Source organism: Euprymna scolopes, chromosome 2 (genome assembly GCF_053919585.1).
Source record: "Euprymna scolopes isolate OS-2025 chromosome 2, ASM5391958v1, whole genome shotgun sequence".
Lineage (NCBI taxonomy): Eukaryota > Metazoa > Mollusca > Cephalopoda > Sepiida > Sepiolidae > Euprymna > Euprymna scolopes.
In genome coordinates this window covers 64,146,896-64,173,742 of record NC_136483.1, presented here as the reverse complement: position 1 = coordinate 64,173,742, position 26,847 = coordinate 64,146,896, and the positions used below count along the sequence as shown (strand labels likewise).

The 26,847-nt window shown below is 32.2% G+C and overlaps 1 protein-coding gene across 2 annotated transcripts in view; it reads right to left on the bottom strand.

The window, feature by feature from the left end:
* Positions 1 to 26,847, bottom strand: part of LOC145291714 (acetylcholinesterase-like) — a 457,063-nt gene that overhangs the window by 424,927 nt on the left and 5,289 nt on the right. Inside the window, exon 1 of one of the 2 annotated variants that reach the window (XM_080137712.1) lies at positions 18,691 to 19,194. The exons of the other annotated variant lie outside the window; for it this stretch is intronic. The gene's annotated coding sequence lies outside the window, so the exon portion shown is untranslated. Of the gene's footprint in view, positions 1 to 18,690; positions 19,195 to 26,847 lie in introns of those variants that run through there. 2 annotated transcript variants of the gene reach the window in all.

The following is a 26,847-nucleotide window of genomic DNA, read 5'->3' as shown; positions in this document are numbered from 1 at the left end:
ATTTACCGCTTCATAATAGATTTCATTCCTTATACAATCATCTGCCTGTACAAATGTTCTAAGATTGAAACCTGTTGCCACATATGGTAAGGTGCCGTTCAGAGCACTTTTTTCAATTATTGACAGAATACGAAACTGACTATAAAATTTAGTGGTCATGTAATATACATTTATATACAGTCTGCTTTTCAAAAAGAGCATTTGCTAGCCTTTCTCTGTTCTATTGTTATTTCCATAGTATTTGATCGAATGAGACCCAACTTATCTTACTTCCCGTGAAATATTTGAAACAAAACCACTGTATACAATTTTACTTTCTTCTTCTCTGTACCTAAAACTAAACTTTTTTTTATGAACTATCTGTCTGTGGAGCAAGATCCCACGCATTTGTTTCGCAAGTGATGCGAGCATGATCGTTATCAAGTCCAATGTTAACAATTTATGGTTACTATTCAAGTAATTCCTTAACTTTTCTTCTTGAGTAGCTCATGCTCTTGACAAGCGGTTGCTTATTAGTACGTAAAAAAGGAAACTGCGAATGCAATAGCAGCGTGTGGGAGAATAATAGTAATGAGGTGATGTAAATAAATAAATTACATAAATAAAGAAGAAATTGTAAAAGGGAAATGCAAGGGTTATTCCAAAAGGAATGCATTCTATTTTTTAACCAAAAAAAAAAGTTGAAGAGCTACAGATGTTTGAATGGCACCATTAAAATGAGCGACCTATTGTGCTCCAGATTTTTTTTTATTGTGACAAACGTTCTCAGTTCACGTTTGGCAGCGATTGCTATGGAGGTTGTGCATCGGTGTCCGAAGAGCTATTTGTCTCACATCTTTGTCGTCACTCTGAAATCGACGATCCTATCTCGTTACTGTGTTAACATTAACTGCATCGGCTTCGTAAAAGTTCAACAAGCATCGGTGAATGTTGATCGGTTCAAGTTTTTCGGCATGAGGAATTCCATGACGCATCTCTGCTTCTGACACATGTCCATGGCAGGGGTTGTTTTTTTAGGGTCTCACACCGTTAATATCTGCAACAAAAAGATGAAACTTTCAGAACATGAATGCGTAAGTTCAGTCATCATAACAATGTAATTTGTTATTCCTTCTGATCTATTCAGGCGAAATAAAAAAAATAGAAGAAATTACTTTCGGAACGCCCCTTGTATATATGGGTCATTTCAAACTACTTACAATGGACAAAGTACCAACAGATCATGAGTCGACGACTATTGCTTTAAATATTAAACAAATAGAAATGATTGAAAAAAGAAATAACCGAATTCACATCTATACTCCTATACATATTTTTGTGTGCATTAATATTCATATTAAACCCCTTTTTTTCTATTTATTTAAAAAAGAAAATACAACTCTGTTATATATGGTTGTGGAATTGAATTCATCTGCAAAAGATCTAGCTAATTTGCATATTCTTTAAAAAATTCATTTTAATTAATTCCCTATTAGTTTTTTTTTCGGTTTTCCTGTGGGACGATCATCTTTAGTTAACTATTATGTAATTATATTCATGCAAATATTCTACATGATTTATACTTGCGTAATATTTGCATCAAAAGGTAAAAGTAAACGTAAACCTCTTTCTATATATATTTATGTATGCGTATATATATATTTGTTCAAAAAATTCTCTACCAAATTCCTCTGTCAGTTTATGGGTCTACAGTCATGAAACTTAATATATAGCCCATGCGAAACTATTTTTGGGTTTAGCCGGCAGGTATCGGTCCAAAGTGTGAAAATTAACAAAAAATTGAATTTGCCAGGTGAAGGTCGAATGATGACATTACGAGTATGCATACGTAACGTAATAGCTATAGGTGCATATTTTAATTTTTAGCCTTGCAGAAAACACGTCTTCAAAGCTTAGGTATTAACGTTAAATGAAAAAGTAAATCATAAGCTAAACGTTTTAGTTTCAGTTCTCGGTGCTAGCACAGCAGTCATTTTTAAAGTCTTTTTAATTCATTGCTATATATTGGATCCAATGTGATATAATAATAAATACGAAATCTGCATTAATCAAAGTATCATAATAAAGCGTATTTTACAACCGGGCAATATCGGGCGGCCTACTAGTAAATATATATTTTTTATAATTTGAGCGATTTGTCTCAATTTGGTGACTGCAAATGTCATTAGTGTGATTTAAGTCGTGATTTAACCGTTTCAGCCATTGGCCATTTAGCAAGCGAAACAGGGAGCATGAGGGATGTCAAAGGGTAACCACTTCTAGAAAATACATTGCGTAGAATGTTTTCTGGCATCTACCAAATTATAAAGAGAAGAGGTGGGCTTTTACTGCTAGTCTTGTTGGTCGACGATATTTATGTTGAGAGGATACAAGTGCATAGAGTTTGTCGGAGCACATTCTGTGAAGCAGTTGTAAAAAATAGGATGAAACACTGCGGCAATTATGCAGGGTATGAAGCTTGATACAGAATAGAAAATTTTTTACCCTTTCTGTTAGAAATTCGGTTTTGTAATCGTTCTAGGGAGAAAGGGGCTAGTAGTTGAAGCACAATGAAGATGTTAAAACAATCCTCCATATATTGACGTATGGTAACTTTATATAAATATGGGATAGAGATAGGGTTGAGAAATTTTCTACGCCGGTAGAGAGAACTCCAATTCTTTACAGAAAACTTGATTTATTCCAATTCATGTTGCAAGGTACAGGCTTTAAACATTGGACTATGAGAAAGGGTCCTATCAGCCATGGCAATAGGTTTTTAGTTTTGTGTTGGTAATATTGAATGAACCATCTATTTTGACGCTATTCTGTTACATGTATAGGTTGCAGCTTATACAAAAGTAACCTACTACACAGATATGAAATAAATCAAAAACCGTAAAATCGCAATAAGCTTCTGTCGCAACTACTCAACAAATAACTAGGGCTACGATATACATTACCCTGTTTATTGCTTAGAATAAAAGCACAGGGGTTGGAGAACGACAGGGAGAAAGTATATAGATGGAAAAAGATGAATAGAGAACGGAACGGATATTGCATGTAAATAAACAATAAGAAAGGCATAGTCGAATTAGAACAAGAAACACGGGGGAGGGGTCCGTTGATAATTATGACAAGGATCAAAGAAAAGGAGATAGAAAATAAAACTGGAGCAGTTGTTTATAGTGTTTTACGACATCCAAGTTCTTTGATTCTGTATGACGAAATATTAGATAAGCTTTTATCTACGTATTTATTTTCTATACAAGGTGGGTTCCAAAATTAATGCCTTTTACTTTTTATTCCGCCCGAATTGATCAGATGGGGATTGCAAATTGTATTGTTATGATGACTGTACTTCTATATTCATAACCTGAATGTGAGACTTTAAGAAAGAAATCCCTGTCATGGACATGCGACAGAAACAGAAACGTGTCATTAAATTCCTACATTCCGAAAAAATTCAACCGATCAATATTTTTTTGGCGCCTGTTGAACATGTATGAAGCCGATGCAGTTGATGTAAACGCAGTTAGGAAATGAGGCGTCGATTTCAGTGTAACGACAGAGACATGGGTAACAAAGCGTTTTCCAAACGTCTATGCACAGCCACCATGCTAAAATGAATTGAGAATGGTGGTAACTATGTAGAAAATAAATTGTAAAGCGCAATAGTTCGCTTTAATTAATTGTAGCATTCCGTTCTTCGTTGCTCTTTAACTTTTTTAGTTAAGATAGGGTGGAACGAATCTTTTATATATATATATATATATATATATAAATATATATATATATATATATATATATATATACTGTGTAAGCAAAACCAATTGCCAAAAGTGTGCTTATTAATAAAGTCTGAAGAATTGCTGGTTTTGAAAATTTTCAAACGACATAATGCTTGAAATTGTCGAACTGGACATGGAAACAATTGTAACGTAAATTGAAATACACTTTTTGTTGCTACCAACACCTTGTTTTGAAGTCTTGTTTTTGCTTACACAGTATATTAACGCTCAATTATAAAATTTGATAATTTTGTAGCTTACTCTTTAAGTCAACCATTTTGGCCTAAAACTCATTGGTATATGAAAATTTACTGAATTTCACGAACACAGTATAATTACATATAAGTCTCTCTCTCTCTCTCTATATATATATATATATATATATATATATATATATATCTGTCTCTATACAATTTCCCGTTTCTTTTTTTTTTTCACCCATAATGACTCCATTCATACTTTTCAAAGCAATATATATATATATATATATATATATATATATATATATATATATATATATATATATATATATATATAAATGTAAAATAGGATATAACGACACTCAGATGTATATATAGTTCCGCAATACTTATTTATTAATTTTAATTAATAAGTATTTCTGAACTTTTAAAAAGATAATAGATAATTTGATTATATGTATTATTCGGACGTATAGATTTTATATTCTCAATGTTTCCACTGAAGTACTTCCTTTGAATTTCTACATGTATATCTTTTCGAACTCGGAACAGTTTCAGTTGAACTTGGGAATATTTATGTCCATTTCGGGCTGACGAAATGACAACAATCTGCTTCCGTTGATCAAATAAAGGATTTCAGGGTTTGTCTATTTAATAAGTTCTCATACTCGAAAAGATGAATGTGAAGAATATCAGAGATTACATAAACCAAACCTTTCAAGTAGAATGAGAATAGTAGTCCAAATAATCCCAGCTTTTCTCTTTACAAACTGCAATGATTTTTTTTTTCAGAATGTGATTATTTTTCCTTCGTATTCAAAATTCTGGATTTCATAGCAAATGTTTTACTTTTGTTATCCTTATGCGTCTCTGATGATCCGTGTGATGACCCTATAGGCTATATGCACAATGAAGCATATGTAAGACGCTTCTGAAAAGGTAAATATAAAAATATGCCTATGCAAAAAAAAATAATAAAACAATCATGATTGTGGACTGACGTTTTGTAATAACTGGAATGTAAATTTATAGTATATATATATATATATATATATATATATATATATATATATATATATATATATATATATATATATATGGTAAAACTGGTAATTAATAAAAACCTGAAGAGAGTACTCAATACTATTGCAGAGCAAATATGTGTTTTATTTTTATTTATTTAACAGATAAAACGGTCATAAAAATAAAACAAATATATGTAGTTGTGTGTGTATGTGTGTGTGTGTGTGTGTGTGTGTGTGTGTGTGTGTGTGTGTGTGTGTGTGTGTGTGTGTGTGTTTTATTACCGTGTTTTGGCTAATTCACAACAGCGGTCATATGATGGCCAAATAGTTCAGGAGGTCGAGTTTCGATCTCTAACAGCACTGGAAAGTTGTGACATAATGAAACAACCTCTCCTCTTGAATAACTTAAAATCCTTCCCTTCTTGGATTGAGCTTTATAGTAAGTGAATTTTATAACTGCCGCGAACCTATAACGTAATGCCCTTTGCGGAAAAAATGGAGTTTCCTGCATTTAACAATATTTATCATTGTGGTTTCGCTTACTACCAGCAGTAGTCAGGTGATGGCTAAGTGGTTAGAAGTGCAAACTATAATCTAGACGGTCTTGCCTATCAAACCGTGTTGAAAAGATGTAATGCAACGAAACAGTACATATATATATATATATATATATATATATATATATATATATATATATATTATCCCACCCTATATATATGTATGTGTGCACGCGTGTGTGTGTACGTACATTTTCGGTACAACTGCTAATCTTGGTTGGTGCAAGACAGAGCAGAGGGTGGCCCTCAGGTTTTTACATGAGAGTTTTTCCTTCTCTTGGATGCATGTCTTAAAGAAAACTGAAGTGTATCCCTCCCAGTGAATAAAACGCGCCTTCGGATATCAACCTGGAAACTTCTGTACGTCTCGGCGCAGTACATACAGCGCCTATCCTTTTTAAATACGGCATTTTCACGTAAACACACCAATACTCACCAGATCACCGAGGTTAAGAAACGATGAGCGTGGTCAGTGCCAGATAGGTGACTATATATCTATAATATAAAGCTGAATGTGTGTGTGTTTGTGTGTGTGTGTGTGTGTCTGGTCACGAATAGGCTCCTATATGGTTGACTATTTTAAATAACTGATTACATATAATGATAGATGTATCGAGACACAGGAATGGGTATGTTGTATCCTGCAGAACGATGGTTCATTAAAATTGTGGGGTCTGCGTTCGCGCCTGATCCACAATATATAGAAATAAAAAATTTACAAATTAAAAAAAAAACCGTTTACAACTGTTTTTGATATAGATGTACATAATAATACTTTGATAAGTATGTTTTAACTTAAATAGGGATGGTATAATAAAATTGTAGGGTCTGCGTTTGCGCCCAGCCTCCATAGAATGGAAATAGGCACAAACTTTAATAAAAACTTTTCATATCTATCTGCGTAAGTATACTTTGATAATTATGTTTCAGTTTGAAAAAATATGGTATAATAAAATTATGGGGTGTTCGTTTGCGCCTGACCTCCATAGAATGGAAATATGTCACAAAGTTTAACAAGGTTTTTTTTATATATAGATCGACAGAATATAGTGATAAGTGTTTCAGTGTGAACGGGTATGGTATAATAAATTATGGTGTTTATCTATTCTATTTTTACTTTCATCATATTTTGCTTTGGTTTTGATACCCAAATTCGAAGCTATCCCTTTACAATTCTTCCTTTTCATAACCTATCATAATTTAATAAACCAGAGTCCATTTTCTGTAGGCGGCTTTTGAACCCAGTTAACGACGGGTACTTTTGCTAGTATATATATATATATATATATATATATATATATATGTGTGTGTGTGTGTGTGTGTGTGTAATATATTTATATCTATATCTATTTAATAATTATTATAATAAATAATTATATACATATATATACTTTTTATTTGTTTTTACATTAACAGTGATATGTTTCTACACAGTCATGATCATGTTTCAGTCAGCTGGTTACCAGTAACTAGAGACCACTTCAGGCGATACAGCTTATACGAAAGCAAGGTATACCCTGCTCTACTTCGGTATTTAGCACTCTTGTATTAACCTCGTTAACCTTCATTGGTTACTTAACCTCTGGAAACAACAACCTCAGATTATATATATATATATATATATATATATATATATATATATATATATATATATATATATAGAGAGAGAGAGAGAGAGAGAGAGAGAGAGAATTGGTATATTTAGGCAAAACTTTTTTGTTCATTCAAACAAATATTATTAAATACAACGGAGATATTTTGCTTCATGGTTCTTTTTTATTTTTATTTTTTCGATATTCCGTAAAATTTTTTATATATCAAATTCGAAAGATTTTCGGTCCTAATCCATTTCACCTTCTCAACACCTGAAAATGGAAGCGCTCGTGATAACTATGGAGCTTTCATCAATATTTTCAATTTTGATATAAAAAAGATTATTCAGAAAATCGAAAACATTAAAATTAAGCAATGTATCCTCGTTTTATTTAATAATTTCCGCTTGAATATATATATATATATATATATATATATATATATATATATATATATATATATATATATATTAAATTGTGCTTCAATGAATTTCAAAAAAAAAACTATTAAAATGAAGTGGTTGAGTTTCATATCAAAGATTTTTAATATTCTAAGCAAGACAACGAATACTTTAGAAAATTAATCTCCTTAACCTATAGGGTTTCGATGTCTACCATCTCATCAGAGGAGAGAAAATATTAGCAAATATTTATAAAGGTATGTACCCTATTTGCTAAAATCAGCGAGACATAGAAAGTCAAAGTCAAAATAACTAATTTATCAGAAGTCCTTGAAGAGGATTTGCAGAAAAGGATATGAAAATTGTAGATCCAGGAGAATATATATATATATATATATATATATATATATATATATATATATATATATATATATATATATTCTCCACATTAGATATTATAAAGAGATATATTTTATGCATCGATGTTCAGTACTTACTTCAAAAGAGTTTAATACGTAAGTATAGCTAATTAGTAAGTTATAAAAATATATGCACAGGAATTAAGCTACGCATAGGCGTTTCATTGTCATAGCAAATTGTCAGTGTGTGTGTGTGTGTGTGTATGTATATATGTATATATGTGTGTGTATACATGCGCGCTTTTTGTTATATTTAACTTATTTTATAAATGAGAGTATATTTTTTTAATATTCCAAATCACGCTGTTCGCGTTATGCCTTGTCAGTATGAGATCAGTTCATTCACTCAGTATTACAATATATGAACTAGCCTCTTATGAACACGTGCGACAAATGATTATACTACAACGGATATAGGAAGAGGATATAAAGAGAGATAAAATCTAGATGCGTTTGGTAGCAGGAGTAAAAGCACTATTCTATCGACCTTGTGTGTGTATTTTTTTCAATGCAACTTATTGGAATTATTTACTTTGTCTTCTGTTCTGTGTTCGTCGTCACCGTTTTTTTTTTATACTACGTTCCCAGTCGATATACCATCCAGCCTGCCTCATCTGTGTGATTCATTTATGTACGATGTATTTCTTGTATTATCTTAAACGAATCAGTATATGAGATTATTTGAACATGACTTACTATTCTATTAATAGCTGCAGATGTGATGGTGTCAACGGTGTTGTTTGTTAATTTAATGCAAGCGATCCAATAGAATATGGACTTACGATAACTGACCCCATACATATACTTTAAATACGCATCACTCAATATCTAATTAATAAAACAGCTTTTGAGCAAAAATCAGTATTATGCATCAACATAGTCTCCTCAAACGATCTTGCACTTCTCTAATATTTGATGCTTTTTACATAGAACGACTAGCAGGGAGACTCGACGTTGTCTCAGACTGAATGAAGATCAACGAATTTTCCACAATCCCCTTACTTTTGTCATCGAATTCGGTATAATCGAGTGATTACCTGCTCTAGCAAATCACAATTTTTATGATGCAAACTTCAACTATCACGGTTAAATTGTGTTCTAAACAATAACATTCATTTCAGAGAATCTGCTGTTAATTTTATACACCAGGCCGTTCTATTTGTGCAGTGATAAAATTCTGAAATGCACTTGTATAAAGGTGTCAACTTTTTCAATTATCGATTTTTGGTACTTATCGAAAACATTTCGATACAAAGCCTATCCAACAACACTTCCAAACACATAAAGTACATTTGTGTAATATTTAAAAAAAAAGCACAGCCCAGCCGTTTCAGAGTTAATAAGGAACGAACTCAGACAGATATATACACAGAAACACACCATAAAAAAGTATCTTTATATAGGGAGATGTGTTTGTTGCCTCAAAACACATTTCAATTTCTGATATGACTTCTTTATTGGGATCAAATTTCTTTCTCTCGAACATTCTTTTAGGGTTCACTAATAGCCAGTTTTCACTAAGTCCAGATTCAGAGCATATGGTGCGAGCGGGAGCAGTTCGAAGTGAAATTAATGTTCGGTCGACTTGTGACACATTGAAAAAATAACTTTTGTTTACTTTGTGGCTGTTTTGGGGGTGATTTCTCCCCTAGTACCAAACGTAGAAATAATTTTATTTAATATTTACTATTGATAGTTTGTTTTATCAACAAAATTTCTTACGCGTCCCAAAATACGGAAGTTAAAATATTTTCTCATGATGTTTGCACCTTTGTTTGTTTATTAACTCTGTTGATTATCGATTTAACTTCGGAGTTTATTGGTGGATGCATGTTTATTCCATTACAACGTATTAACGTAATAATGCCTTTTTGTTTCATTGAAATACTTAAATACGACACTGAATCGTCGATACGTTGTTGTCCTTATCAATTGTAAGCCAAAGCGACACCAACTTTGAACATTGCTTTTTCACCGACAAATGTTCATGCAAAATTTTCTCACATTATCTGCTCAGATATCTCACGCAACTGTGGATATTTTTGGATGTTTTCCAGGCAAACTGCCGAATTTAGACGGCCTCCGCGTTCAGCGTCATTTATGTTTGTATGGTCAAAGTTAATGTCAGCATACAACCATTCTTTTTGACAGGGAAGAAGCGAAATAAGACTTTTCAATGAATTGATTTGTTTTGAATAAATTACTGTTCAACTTACAGAATTCAATTTTTCCCCCGTTTTTTCCAAAAAAAAACATACGGCAGTAGATTAGCTTAAATAACTATAATTTGTAAACAAATAAATCGGTGGGCTCACATTTAAAACATTCCATTCGAAGGTTAGTACTTTATAAAAATCACACGAATTTTTAGCAGTGCCATCTATATGTTAGGCATGGCACCTATTGAGTTATATGTTTGATTCGTTTTGTACATTTATTTTTATATTCGTATTGATAATTAATATTTTATGAATTTATTTCTTTATTGATGAGCAGATATTTGCTATGTGAATGTACGACTATAACAACGTTGAGACACCAATTATCGCTGGATCACTGGTGGATACCAAATGCGTGACTATTTTACAGTACGATTTGCTTCATGCGCTCCCCTTTAATTGCTACAAGAGTTACTGAAGGTCTCAACTGGTATCCAGGCACGTATAACATTTTACGTGTAAAGTGGGGAACTAATGTCACAAGATTCCAATCAATTCGACGCAGTAAATTCATTTGGTCGAATACGTTATACATTATAGATCAAGTCATATTCGTTGCGTAAAACCACAATGCCAGTAAATGACATTTTCATCATGTAAACTATTTGTGTTCCATTCGAGTAAGCTTTCGTCCTGAACTCATTTTTGTGCCTAATTTTATTAGCAGTTTCATGAGTACAAATCCAGTTTTTTTGTTTTTTTTAATTACATTTTAACCCCAAGCAAGGCACATTGCCACTTTGATGTAGTGTAGTATACTATCAGGGACATAAGCCACAGGAGTACTATTTAGGGAGTTTGGCAGCAATATGTCTGTTCACGTTACACTAGAACTTCTGCATGTCAGTACAGTTGGGGAAGCAGGGACTCGGAAGGGAGTTTCAAAGTCTAGCGCTTCTAGGGAAGAAACTACTGGAGTAGAAAGCTCTCTTACATCTAGGGATCTCTACTGTGAAGGGGTGGGATTTTGCTGCTTTTCGGGTTTGTCGGGGGTATTTACGTCGAGGGGGTACAAGTTCTTGCAGTTCGTCAGGGCATTCACCGTTAAAGTACTTGTAGAACAGGCAGAGGGATGCAACATTTCGTCAATCGGACAGAGGCTGAAGCTTAGATGACAGTTCAAAACCTATAAGGTTGGCGACTCTCTTTTGAACCCTGTTCAGGAGCGAGAGACTAGTAGCAGATGCACCAGCCCAAATATGACAACAATACTCTATATATGGGCGAATGGTGGCCTTAATGAGGTACAGGGTACTAGTTCCTGAAAGCATGCAGTTAAATCACAATGCTCATATGTTTGGGAATTTGTTTTTGTCTTAAAGTTTTGCCGAGAGAAGTTAAGACATTACAGTTGTATCTAATGATTGGATCCTGTCTTCGAACCTTGAGAACAACAACGAAATAAAATTATGCATAAAATACGTTTATTGGTACCAATTTACAGTATGATGAGCAGAGTCATCTGACTCAATGTTACGTTGTCCAGTCTCAGTCACAAAAGAGACCAAGGCAAAAGAATAAGAAATAACTCCAACTCGCTTGTCCTTTGTAATAACAACATTTATTTCCTCATTTTCGCTTTACCATTGCGACGTCCCTCACGTGATCGTCTTCTTGGACGTCCGTCACGCCTCGCACGTGATCGCGAGCGTTATCCACGTCTCTTCTATGATCTTTATATTTCTCTTTTTTTATAGTCTTTTTTTTTGTTCATTTCCGTTGACTTTATTTCGCATGCATTTACATCCGTGCATCCGCGCTATGTTACACTGATAAGTAGGTACATAATTAGTGACCATATGAATTTGAATTCCTTTCCATCAATATTTAAATTACCTGCTTCTATTATGTAATAAACCGCTTCATCTGGAACATTGGATAGAGTGTTCGTTAACGGGTTGGCTGAAACCTCGATTGGATCATGTAAAATACTCCAAAATTGGCACGCGATATTCTCTTGCTTGAAAACAACATTATAAGGTAAGTATCAAATAAAGTAATACTAAAAATAAAAGTGGTGCTTTCCCATACACCTCGCCATAGTAGCTAATGAAGAGGAGGTCTTCAGCTTATTTAACATTAGAACATATATATAAGAAACATAGAGCCTGAATGCCTACTGGGGCGAGCTTGAATGCCTACTAAACACTCTCCTTGATTGTCTAAGATCTGTCTATACCAGGGTTTGTCATGACAACCTGTCATGAGAATATTTTTCCTGCTGAGTAAACCTTTAATTAATATTAAACATTCCATAGTATTTACGGCCCAAATAAGATCTTCTTATGGCTAACGCACACTGGCTTTTCCGAGGAATGGTACACCTTCTCCAGATTATGTTATCTCAAGTAAAAGCACGAAACTAGAATACTCCGCCAAACTAGATGAATTCTTGTTCTGGAATCCAGTAAGACCAAAAGGCCACAAGAATAACATACATTAGCATATTTAAATAATTAATTGGGAAGATGAAAATTATGTTCTCAACTTTTTTACTAAGTCTGTGTTTGAAAGTTAAAGAAAACTTTAATGGGATTTTCGGATATATAAGTATCTAATATAAAAATAATGTTTCTCTAAGAAATGGGACCCGGATTTCTGAGAACTTCGACTAAATTAAAATTGAACAAAAAAGTTATCCTTAAATATATTAATTAATCCACAAACCTATTGTATACAAAGTATATATACATTTTGGATATAAGATTTTCAAACAAGAGCAGTCATGATATAAGACCCAAAAGCCAACCGAAAAAGACATCATTTGACTTTATTGAAGCATAGTTTATTAAACGAAGAACGCGTTTTATAACCTTTTTAAGAAGATGTGCTATTCTAGGTCGAACCCTAAACCGTTGCGAGTAAGGCACGCTGCATGATCTAGCTGTTTCGAAAGGTTTATCGTTTAATAGAAATGCAGTTCTGAAGGAATGCAATTAAACGAAGACCAGCAACGACAGATATTTCTATTGCCATCAACATTTTTCACGGGAATCGCTCCAGATAATGCATGAAGCCACTTGGTGTAAGGAGCTAACAAGAACGGAAGATTATTATTCCAAGGATAAGAGATGCCTACTAATCTTATTCTTGAAAAGATTAAGGATATAAGTAGAGGAAAACAGCTAAAAGGAAGTGGCATGGCTGCATTATAAAATATTTGGACTCTAAAAAAGTACAATTAAAATGTGTAGTAACAAATAAAAGAAGTAGAACTCTATATACACATAACATTGTCTATACTTACGTAACTACATACCTGTCCATATACCTCTTTACATCTGGTTGTATAATAATATACTTATTTTAGAAACATCGCATAAATTAAAATGTGTAGTTACAAAAACATTTGATTACTTGAAATATTATTATGATTAGTATAGTATATATTTTTATGAAGATGAATTCTTATGAATTAAATTACATTCACAAGTATTGCTGCTATTTTAGATTATATATATATGTGTGTGTGTGTGTGTGTGTGTGTGTGTGTGTGTGTGTGTGTGTGTGTGTGTGTGTGTGTGTGTGTGTGTGTGTGTGTGTATAGAATTATTTAGTGTCAAACGTAATTTAACATATTCTTATCCTTTGTAAAACATTTATTTCTTATATCTTACAGTTCTTTCGACTATGCAGGGAAAAGCAACAAGTAAATTTGCAAATTATGCATTTCTCAAATAGCTCGTCGAAGGTAAAGATATCAACTTGATTTCGAATTATAACTATTTTGCAATCTTCAGCTTTCTTTGTTTTTTTTTTCATTTCAGGTCGTACGTTTTAAAATCGGTGTGTGTTCTTTGTATATTTTCTGTTAGTTATATTTTGTCTAGAAGAGGTGGCCACCCTTATTAAACTTTTTATAATAATTATAAAATAAGCTGTTGTCATTTAATTTCAGTGGTCAAGGGAAAACCATTTATGGATTATCTCCCTTAGATTTATCAAATTGTATTTTTAGTTATTTAAAGCTTGCTTGTCTACATATTTCCATTTTTTAATTTGACTAAATTTGACTAACTTTACGGAAATTGTTAGTCTTTTCGTATTTCTTATGGATGTATCGATTTACATTTTTGTTTCCTTGAAAGATCACCGCTTATCAAAGATTTGTCTTTCTTTATTTGATAGTATTATTAAAGCTTCGCAAGGAAAACTTATATCTTTTGAATTTACTTAGTATTTATTAGCCTTAACGATAACATCCCACTTCACCTATTCACTTCAGTAATAGTCTTATCCTCTGCTTTCTCATATAGGAACTCAATGATGTAAATGTGCATAGAACTTTCTCTAATTACCAAAATGATGCCACGTGGTTATTGTATATTACTTTAAATGCATTACCGCAGCTCCGATGTGTATTGACGATTTATTAGGTTTTTAAAATTGATTGGCAGGAATACATTTATAAGGCATGTGTCGATACAATTGAAATAAAAAAAGAAAACAATTATTTCGCATAAATGCAGAATGCGATTATGTAATTTTCATCATTTAGCCTCCGCTTATTTTTAGACGAAGACATATTGATTAGCATACATGTAAATAGATAAATAAATAGATCAATAGATATATACTAAATATTATTCAACTGTCTGTGATTTAAATAATAACCATATAAGAAAACGTACAATGGAGCAAAGTCGGGTAATCGTTAAAAGTAGACATGTAGGTAGATAAATATAAAGATAGAAAGGCGAATAGACAAATATATAGATATACAGAAAAGTACTTGAAATATGATTATATGTTTCGGATTTTTTTAGATTTGGATTGGTGATTTGTATTCCTTTGATAATCCAGACTACTGCTTTCATCTTGAGTGTTATTTACACATTTGGCAGGTGTAACTTTCGACCTTCTTCAGGTGAATCTTATATGAATCTTTATATCGAACTCAATAATATAAACGAAATTTCAACAATAACATTTATTTACTATGGGCACATGGGACATTAGCGCAACGGATAAAGTTCTAAGTAATAATCATTTCTAAATTATAGTCTTTTGTGGGCTGATGGTTCAATCATTAATACATGCGATACTAATAATATAATTAAAAATCATGGCAGCCAGAGCAAAGGTAGCTTAACTCTACGGATTACATAAACGAGTCGCTACGAAATTTAGTGCAAGTTCACAAGTTTGACAGAAATATTCCTGAGTTCGACAAGCTGCGCTGTAAATCGACCGAAATGCCGTGAAAACAACACCCAATGTAAAAACAACAATCTGAATAACTTAAATAATATTATGATAATAATATGTTTGAATTATAATGCGAAATTAATTCTTATAATTGCATATGATTACTATACTACTCGTGATCCATTGATCCATTGATATGTTATAGCTAATGTATAAAAGTCCAACTTACGATGCAAAATTAATGTGTAAAACGCGCAAAAATTGAATGCAGCGGGCGAAAATAAACATGGCAGCCAGTTAAAATAGTACGAGACACATTGGATAATAAAGGTCTTGACATCATTGTCCTTAGATTAAATGAAACCCCCTTTATATAAAAGGAGTGTAATCCGTTGTAAAAAAATAAAGACGAGAAGAAAATACAAATAGGGGATGTGCATTGTACATAGCCACCCTAGCATTTTTGTGTGTGTTAACGGCCTTAAAAACATCGGGGAATAATAATTAAGTAATATTTAACAGTGAAACTACAATATATTGTGGACTAAGTCACTGCATGGAGGTATGTTAAGCTTCCTTCCGGTTCACTTCGGTGAGTCGCCGACTAGAGCCGGTAAGAATCGATTTCATTGAACAAGTAGACGCTTTCGATGACAATAAAAATGTACCAATAATGCTATATAATAATCGATATTGATGGTTCCTACTTTCGCAATGTAATTAATGAACCGACCAAAATACGTAAACCAAACATTACCCTCTGATGTTTGCGTCTTTGCTGTTGTCCTTTCAGGTGAATGTTGATTAGACTGTAAAATAAGGTGGTGGATCCACGTTTAATCCATTGTCATATACGGATGCAAAACTTCCATTTTTGTTGCGTAGAAACAGTTTCAAACAACGCTCTAACTTGTCAACGCATTGTTGTTTATGATCGACCATGTGCAAACGCAGCAAGCACTTTGAACACAGCTTTCTCATTGACAAATGTTCGTGTTAAAAAGTGAATGCATCGCCAACTGATATTTTTTATCTCTTCTCTATTGCCTACAATAACAAAGGCGATAAAGATATCAAATGGATTTTGATGTTCTATATTTTTATCATCACTCTGTTTGTACGTTTGAAGTTAATAAACAACTTTTAACGATATTCTGACGAAGCAGAGTACCAGGAACATTTATCAAGCTCTTGCTTTGATTGCGCAGTAGTTTTCCTATTCTTTATCAACACAAAAAGAATCAGATTTCTCCATTGTTTTAAATATTGCAACACTCCATCCATCGATCCATAGTCTTGAGTCCCTGGAGGGGTATAGGTCATCTACAACTTTGTAGATGATTTTGTAGCGATGAAGTCTTTTATAGAGGTGATGGTGCTGGCCCCACGCCTAACCTTCCCAGAAGATACATATAGCACCTAGCCTTCCCAAATGCTCACCCATTTGGTACTGGCAAAGCTCAACGTTGCTTAACTTCGATAATCTGACGAGAACCGGTCTGTTTACATGATTGTGCCATACAGTATTGCAAAAGTAGTTTTATTTAAATAACTGTAATTTATAAACTAATAATCTAATTAAGCCCAGATTATGACACATTCAATATGAAATTAAACAAAGTATATAATTTTTTTTATTAATAGAGTCGGTTATGTGTCAGACCCGAGACTTATTAATTAATGTGTGCGCTAATGTGATAATAATGCTTATATATTTATACCACAATGTAAAAATAATTTCTTATCTAACGTGAATATAATTATCAATCATTGCATTTACAAGGGGTCAAATGTCAGTTTTTTTATATTAACTTGATATAAGTCTTAAACTCAAAATATTAAGTTCCTTGTCTTAACAGCGTGGGCATAATGCTTACGTACTGATATTCCGAAGAGTTCTATATAAATTTTATATGTGTATTATCTATCCGTCTGTTCACCTGTTCGTCTATCGGTATATTGATCTGCTTATTTATTAATCTATTTCTCACGAAAGCCTGCATGTGCTCCATTGTATATTATTATTATTATTATTATTATTATTATTATTATTATTATTATTATTATTATAATTATTATAATTATTATTATTATTATTATTATTATTATTATTATTATTATTATTAGGAACAAAGACGTTTGAATAACATTCGTTATTTATATAACCCCAGTATTAACATGCTTACTGATAACTCTTCTTGTTTAGTGCGTCCATAATTATTACTAATTAATAACACTGATTATAAACATGGTTGAGATTTATTGATTTTACAAATTTGTGTATGCATGGATGCGTATGCATAAACACACGAACGTACGCACACACACACACACACACATATACAAATGAATGTGTGCCTGTATGTGTGTATGCATGTATATTGTAGAATAACAAATGTTCTTCATAATAGTTGTTATTCTACAATATACACGCATACATAAATAAACGTTGTCGCAGATGTTTTTATTGTGTTTATCTGTTTAGGATATGTCATAACTTATGCTACCGTGAATATATTTACGAGGCATGAAATCTTCATAACAGTTAAAGACAATAAATAACATGTACGGAAACAATTTTGTTGTAATTTATCATGCATGGATATATATATATATATATATATATATATATATATATATATATATATATATATATATATGGGGGGGTGTATGTGTGTAATCGTTTCTCTTGTCTTTGTTTTTCTATATTAAACTAAAAATACTGACACACACATGTGTAGAGTTGTCGGTTGTGATTGCGCAGCTTTTGCTTCATTATATACTCGTTCTCAGACACCCTCACGATGAATACCCATTGTCTCTCGAGACTGGGAAATGGCCTTTTATACATAATGACATGGCAATAAACTTCTCAAAATTAGAGCCGAGCTTAATCAAGATAAATTGTGTATAAAACAACGCCCTCAATGTCATTTAAAATAGAGTTTAATAAAAAATAATATATAGATTAAGCCATATTTATTATTTTATATATATATATATATATATATATATATATATATATATATATAATTTTCAGAATACTGCTTCGCTGTATCACAGTTGTTTAGCGTGGTTAAATATGCAAGCGCTTCAAAGCGTGTTTGATACTTGAGCTTTTCCGACAGTCGAAGATTCTAACCATTGGGCTATCAACACAAGATGTTTCCAAGATTTTCCGACTAAACTCTATTTTATTTTTCATGTGATAATTGTAATTACTAACTTATTAATAGCAGATAGTTGAATAAAAAAAACACACGCATTTTCATTCGTTTTCTTTCTTTCTTTCTATCTACCTCTATAAGCATTTACCTGTCCAGCATTCTATCTATATTCTTCAGGATTACCCGACTTACCTCCATTCTCCTGGCCGTGTATCCATCCATGTTTACTTCTGCTGCTACTAACATTGAAGTCAGCCACCTGGTATTCCTTTCTCCCTTTCTGTCTTTATCTTTTTATCTCGGTTTGTTGTCAGATGTAGAAGAAGAAGAAGAAGAAGAAGAAGAAGAAGAAGAAAAATCGAAACGCGTGGCTGCTATTGTGATGATCGCCGTCTCCTCAAACAGCGTTCAACGCTGGCCACAATGGAGGCTGACCACGGCAGATGACGATACGAATGTCCTTAACTACCTTCCCCACCCCAGCGTGGAGAGACGTTGACGGCTGCAGTTTAAAGGGGTTGGGATGGACACGGATCAACAGTTTACACTGATGCGTCGGTGAATCAATGCCGGTGGGGGCGTGAGGTAATTGTTGTTCGATTACGCAAAAATCCCCCACAGCCGCCGCACGTCTTCTTGTTTCCCACTGCTACACTTACTCCCACTCCTCTTCCCCCCCCCAGTACCATTTGATACACCGTCTTAGAATCCTCCTCTGCCTCTTCCTCATTATTCGATACCCTTCACTCTGTCTTTCCATTCTAGATCCTACCGTCTCAAATCCAGGAATATAGAACTATCAGCTTCTAACTGGGTAGCAACAACGGTGCGCTTATGTGCACAAACACGTGTGATTGCGCGTGTGTGTATTGTTATTGCTTGTAGAGATAAAACGAGAGAAAGTTAGACACGAGGGAAAGAGAGAAAGCGGATCACGATTACATATATGTATAAGAGCAGAGGCCAACATATATATTATTATTGTATTGATATCATAATTAAAATCGCTTCTCCCTGATAGGGCATTTATGACCGGGGATATCGGCGTGATTTGCTTCAAAACAAGGAATCGTAAGATTACGCCTTGTATCTGTACGCCCTGTAAAAGTATTACGCATATATTTTATACAGATAAACACACACACACACATATGTATATGTGTGTGTGTGTGTTTAGAGAGAGAGAGAGATAGAGAGAGAGAGAGAGAGGGAGAGAGGAATATATATATATATATATATATATATATATATATATATATATATATATATATATATATATATACGGAGAGTAAACAAACAAAAAACAAAATGAAGAACAAATTAAAACACAGGAGCAAATCATCAAAAATTAGAGCTTTTTCAGTTTTGTCTGGATCGACAAACGTCTGTAGAAAACAGACTGAAGACATTACTCTATCCGAATGAAACCAGTAAAGCTCCTGTTTTTGGTGATTAATTCATATGTTTAATTTGCTGTGTCCTTTGTCTTTTATTGTATTATATACTTTCTATTATGTTCACACACACGCACTCATATATATATATATATATATTAGGCACCGCCAAAAATGGCCGAAAAATCAAGTTGCTATTTTTTAAAACGAAATTACATTTATTAAAATCCATTATTTCTGAGTAACCTTTTTTTTCCAGAAAGATAAAACCCTGAATTTTATCATATAGAAAACAGAATAATGTAAAACTTTTTCTACTATTTTTAATTAAATTTTAAATGTTAAATTTTCCCAAAAAGTTAACAATTGATATTTTTGTCTTGCACAAAAAAACGTACATAAATATTTAAAAAAAAAAAAAGAGGTTTTTGAAATTATTTATTTATTTATTTATTTATTTATTGTCTAACCAAGATTTAGGATGATTTTCTAAGAAAATATGCAAAAATATTATAATATAAATACCTGGATTTCAAATAATTCCACTTATTCATATAGGCAACCAGTTACTTCGCGTCGATCTAGAGTCTAGATCGACAATGTTTACGTTTGCTTTTGATAAAAAGCAAACCATGGAAGACCAAACAGGCCAAAAAAAACTTATTTTTCCGTGACGAAAATTTCAATGTATTATTAACGCTGAGGCTGGCCAGTACCAGATGGGTGACCATTTGTATGAGTTTGGTTTTTAATGTATATGTGTGTGGGGGCTAGGCTCCCCAAAATGGGGGGGGGTAATTTAAAGCAGAATAAAAAAAAATTATTTCAGCGCGTTTGGTCCACCGTAGTCGAAAGGCGGCAAACGTTTTCAAACAGGATCGAAAAAATGATGCTATTTTTAACACAAAGGGCACAATATTTATCGAATTTTTTTTTGTATCGATTCTTCAAAGCATGCCCTGTTTAATATTGGTCATGCATTATTCGGCTCGCTAAAAAATTGTTAATTTATTTATCAAAGATTTTAAAATGACTTTTTTCGTATGAATATAATTTTTTTTTTTTGCTTAACTTAAATTAATTATTTTACTTAACATATTCACCGAATTTCAGACTTCAAAACTCAAAAGCGGGATAATTAAACACAATCGAAGTTCTGATATTCAGACGTCAAAATAAGGTATGCATCTTTCGGTAGAAAGATCAGCATAACTTTCAAAATATTTGTTCAAAATCCACAGAAATCAAAGAAATAAGTTATGCTAAATTTTCTTTTTTTCTGGTAATTTTAAGTGTGTATCACTTTATTGTAAGTGACTAAAAATGTATATTTAGGTAATAAAACAATATTCTAACTTCATATTTCTACTTGTATTAGATAAAGAACATATCCAGTAACAATATTAACCAATAGCAAGTACGAATTTCACATTATTTTGTTAAGGAAATATTTATTTATCAACATAACTCCCATGCTTCAAAATCACTTTGAATAGCCTCTTGTCAACTGATGATGTCAATTGGCGGATTTGAGATGTGATTCTATAAGAAACTTCCAAAATCTTCATGCGAACTTCACCCTTCGACGAAAATTGAACATCTCCTTCAAAAATTTTCATCTTTATTATGACCAGAGCTGCTTAATTGGGTTTATATCCGGAGAACAGTGTGAGCATGTCATCAAATTTCCTCTACTAATGTCCAATGTCTAATGACTTAAGGTAGGATGTCGTAGCCTTGGCAGATTTGGACGGCGCATTTTCGTGCTGAAAGATCAATTTGCGATGATGCGCCGACAGGAGGTCATCAAGCCATTGTGAAAATGCTTATTTAAAAACAAAAATATAAGACTGGTTTATCAGTTTGACACCTTTTGGCACTCGAAATGGTCCAATTAGTTAATCGCAGATTATGCCAGCCCAAAATATGAGACCTCCGCCTCCCTGTTGACGACGGAATCAATGAGGGGTAGGAAATCCAAAAGGACTCCAAACTTTGGCCCATCCATCTAGTCCATCAAGGGTTGCTCTGGCCTCATAGGTGCAAAGAACATTTGTGAAGCTGGTTTTCATGTATCTCTAAGCCCTAAACGTTTTTCCATATGAGTTTGGTTTAAAGCAGGTTTTGCTATTAGCTTAATGTTTCTTGCGATTTCGTTTAAGATATTGTAACGTGTCTTTCTAGACAAGTAAGTGCGCCGGCCTTCTCAATTACGGCAGCAATGTTGCTGCCCGGCTGCTTAATAAGTTGACGGCGAATTTTTCTAACATCACGAGTAGAATCTGACTTTTTTGTGTTTTTGTCCTTCCGTGGATTTTCAACGAATGAAGACTTTTCGATCTCTTCCAAGCTCCTTGACTTGATCTACGAGAGATAAACCTCCTGCAAGGTCTGCAACAACACGTTCTTTTTTACTAGATGTCAATCGACCCTTTCTATGCATTTTAGGAAACTTACAATAAATTAATACACATTTCAAATTACCAGAATATAGAAAAATTAGCATAATATTTAAAATATTTGTTCAAATTCCACAAAAATCAGGAAAATAAGGCATATTGTTATGCTCCTCCAGTGTATACAAATTTCACTTCATTGCGTTTCATAACAATTTAAAAATTACAAAAATATTTTCCTGCAATAAAGTGATACACAGAGTTTATGTACATCTCCCATCTCATACACCTTTCCACAAGACACGACTTTTGAATGCTCTCATCTCTGTTGCACTAATATCTAGCCTTACATTGTTCTAAATCGTCACCACTTAGCTTATCTAAACACATCCAAATATTTACCTTACGTCATATTTTTATAATCCTAACTCTCCCAAATTCACACTATAGCTTAAACTTCCCTACATATGCATTTTGTCAACCCCCAGATTTCTCACACACGCTCTTCCATGATCCCCTTATAGACCAGATATTTTCATATTCCCACCAATTTGTATCCTTAGCTAGATGTCGCATTGCATTGTGTGTAATCTAGCCCCATATTCCCTCTTCTGATGAAGAAAAATTAGGCTTCGAAATACCTAGATATAAAAAGCATTTATAACACGTCCCCCTCTTGATGTTATTTCCCTACTGAATTGAAAAATATATCTATATATGATATTATGTTGCTTTCTCTTGTCTATAATTATCTTTATATATTTAAGCTCCATCTGTTTGTTGAGCTTCCTACATTTTGATAATTAAATTTAAAAAAACTTTAACCCTCTATAATATTCTCATATTCTCTCCCCCCCACTCTCTCTCTTTCTTTCACCCTCTTTCTCTCCCTCTCTCTCTCTCTATATATATATATTTCTGTGAAAATATTATTTATTTACTTATATTTCCTTTTAATATATACTAATCCTTATTTAAGAAGCTCAATGTAATTACAGAGCAATATAAATAAATGACAAAAGTCTATATTCCAAATTTCATGATGTTGACCATCTTACAATTTAACCTTTAATTCGGTTGACATTTACAATTCTTGACAGTATCTGTTTCGTAGCACAAAATCAACCACTTAATTATTATATAAATCAGTTAGTCTATGTTGTCCTTAACTTATCAGAAGAAATAGCAACAATCAATCTACCGAAAGGAAAAAAGATGCGTTTGGACATGATTAACAATCTGAAAATTGGAAGAGAAGCTGCAAATGCCTTTAGTATTTTTTACATCACGCTATTTTGAATTTAGAAATATAATCAATATTACCCACATATACGTATTAACAAATTTTATTAATTTAGGTATATTTTGCAAGAAATGTTGTATTTATTAATTAGTAAATTTATTATTTATAATTAATATATCCATATTTAGCTAAATAAGATCAAGTATTGCAATCCATTACACAATTTTACATATACTAAACTAAAAACACTTTTTTTCAATTTCCAATTGTATTAAATTATTTATTAATCTGAATTTAAAATTATATAGAATTAAGTGCTTATTACTCTTAGAATTGAATTTATTATTACATAAATTACAATGCTTTGTATTTCTTAATTCTAAAATATAATTTTAATCTAGTTGGAATTTATGAATTCGCAATATATCCATTAATATAATTGTTTCCATTGAGCGAAAAATATCAATAATTTAATTTTTACTCTTAAGCTAAACAGAGTTATTTTCTCTTTTGAACAAAAAATTAAATATATCTTCTCATCTATATATCTCATGTTTCCTTTTTATCAATCTTTCTTTTAACTCCTCTTATTCCTTTCACTTTCTATTTTCCTAACAATCTATAATTATACTGTTCCAATGTCATTTATTTTATATCATTCATTAATTAATTCAATATATACTATAAATTAATTAACTTATACGTTGAATATAAAGTTTTAGTATTAAAACCATATATATAGTGATTTATCTCCCACTATATATATATATATATATATATATATATATATATATGTAGTGTGTAATATATTTACATAATATATAAAATACAATAATACCTATTAATTGCCTTCTACCGCTCGCTAGCGCTTCTCAATTCAATTTGTATTCACAACTTGAAATCATTCAAACTGAATTGCTCTGTAAGAAATAGACAAATCTAATCGATAAAATGAACTTAATCGAAGGCATAAAACAAACAGATGCGAAAAATACAAAAATTAATCGATGAAAACGATGACAACAACAATAATGCGATTAATAACTTAGGATAAGCTTCTCTATTTCTGTGTCCCTTTCTTCCTTCCTCTTTCTTTCCTTTCTCCTGCTCTTTCACTTTTCTATTTTCTTATATATATATATATATATATATATATATATATAATGTACTTTTATCCTATATGTTTTATTCTCTCACACATTTATTTTTTATTTTTACCAATTATTCTTTATTTTACTTGTATATATCGGCACACGTCACTCTCATTGAACATTAATTGATTAATTAATTAGTTAATGGAACCATAACATATAATAACGACTCCCTAATTCGTACTTAATCCCATATCGTCCAATCCTACTAAAGCTAATAAAATATGATTATCTAATAATTCCGTAGACAACTCTCTCTTTTCCCTCTAGTCAATTCCACCAATACAAAATCCCTAATATGCATATTGCTGGATGTCATATCCTTATCTTGTTACTGAGCACCTTCTTTTCTTTTCTGATGAGAAGCATTAGGCTTCAAAATGCATGCCATAAAGAGCTTTTATAACACTGTTTTGTTTCTCGTGTTTCATACTGATCAATAAATAGATATATTCCAATATATAATTTTCTATTATCAATATATGTTCTACTTGTATCTAAGCTCCATCAACGTGTCGTGCTTTTAATATATATATATATATATATATATAAATATATATATATATATATATATATATATATATATATATATATATATATATATATAAACACTAAACATTAATTCCAATATTATAAAGCGACGAAATGGGTTCTACTTAGCACCAATATAGCGGAAATGTGTTCTATTAAGCACCAATCTATCTTAATAGAAATGGGTTCCTTTTAGCATCAATCTAGCACCAATGATAAGTAATTAAATAATCAAGAAGCACAATTTGAAACCTGATTAATTCCATTTACATACGTTTTTAATCATTTTGTCTATTTTATACATAGATTCGAACCCTGATTGTTGTCTTTCACGTTGTAATCACTTACCTCGTTGATACATAGACTAGTTATGTCTTAAACACATTCCCCCACTTAGTGATTATTTTTTTTTATTTTTTATTTACGTTTCCCCACTTAAGTTTTACATATGCCTTTCCCACTTATAATTTTCATCGCTTCCCCATAAGTACATGCAATATATAAATATCTCTTTTCATAAGATTCTCCTCGCATCTTTTTATTTTAATTTTATACATAGATTCGAAACCTGATCAGTTTCGTCTTAAACGCATTTCCCCACCTATGCTCATGACTGTGTAGCAACAAACTACTGCTTATGTAAAGACAAATGTATATATATATATATATATATATGGTTTGATTTCATTATTTACCTCAAGTTTTACTACATTAATAGTGTTTATAAGTATCATAAAATTTATTGATAGCATGTAAGCTTTATATTCTAAGCCATTTTATAGTTGAACAATATCCATTAATTAGAATCCTTGATATTTTACTCGTTCGATCCCTCTTTGTTTACTTCAAGCGATGCACTTTTCTCTCATTGTTTAAATAGTTGCTGTAACTCTTCCCTTTAAATGGGCCAAACAAAATGCGACTTTTTTACGATGAGCGCAGACATAGTGACTTGTTGGTGCAGCCACATGAATTATGTGTTAACTATATGCATGCTTTATTGATTAATCTAGTGACTTAATCCGTTAATTTATAAGATTTAAGATCTCTATAATTAGCCTTATTGAAGCTTTTAGTCTTTTCTCAAGTTTTATCTTCCGTTTTGTTAATAATTTCATTCAAACATACAGTATATTTAATGTCCACGGTTTGTGGATATTTCACTCTTCCGATTTGTTATTATGAGTGAGTAATTATAAGGTACGATAGAACCCCGCAATATAATGAGACTAGGATACGTTTTTTTTTTCGGGTTACGATGTTACAGTATTCTCCTCGTCTTACGGTGTTTTTTTTTTTTTTTCATAATATTATTTCATTATATACAATGGCTCTCGTTCAGTCTCGAAAGACAAAGGATTTCCACGTAGGAGCTGCCGCGCGTGTAATTATGAGGCAAGGGTTGCGCAATCCTCAGCCACGCCTCTGCTGAATCGGCGCTGTTTGAGTCCAGGGGAACTGGAAACAATGCCGAGATAAGCGGAGAGAACATACAGCACTTGGAAGTCCCAAATGGTCACCCATAAAGTATTAACCAGGTTCAACGTTGCTTAAGTATTTGATTATATACGTGTGTATCAAATACTATACTGTATTTTGTTATTAAATTTTAATGCTGTATCCCGGGGTTCTAC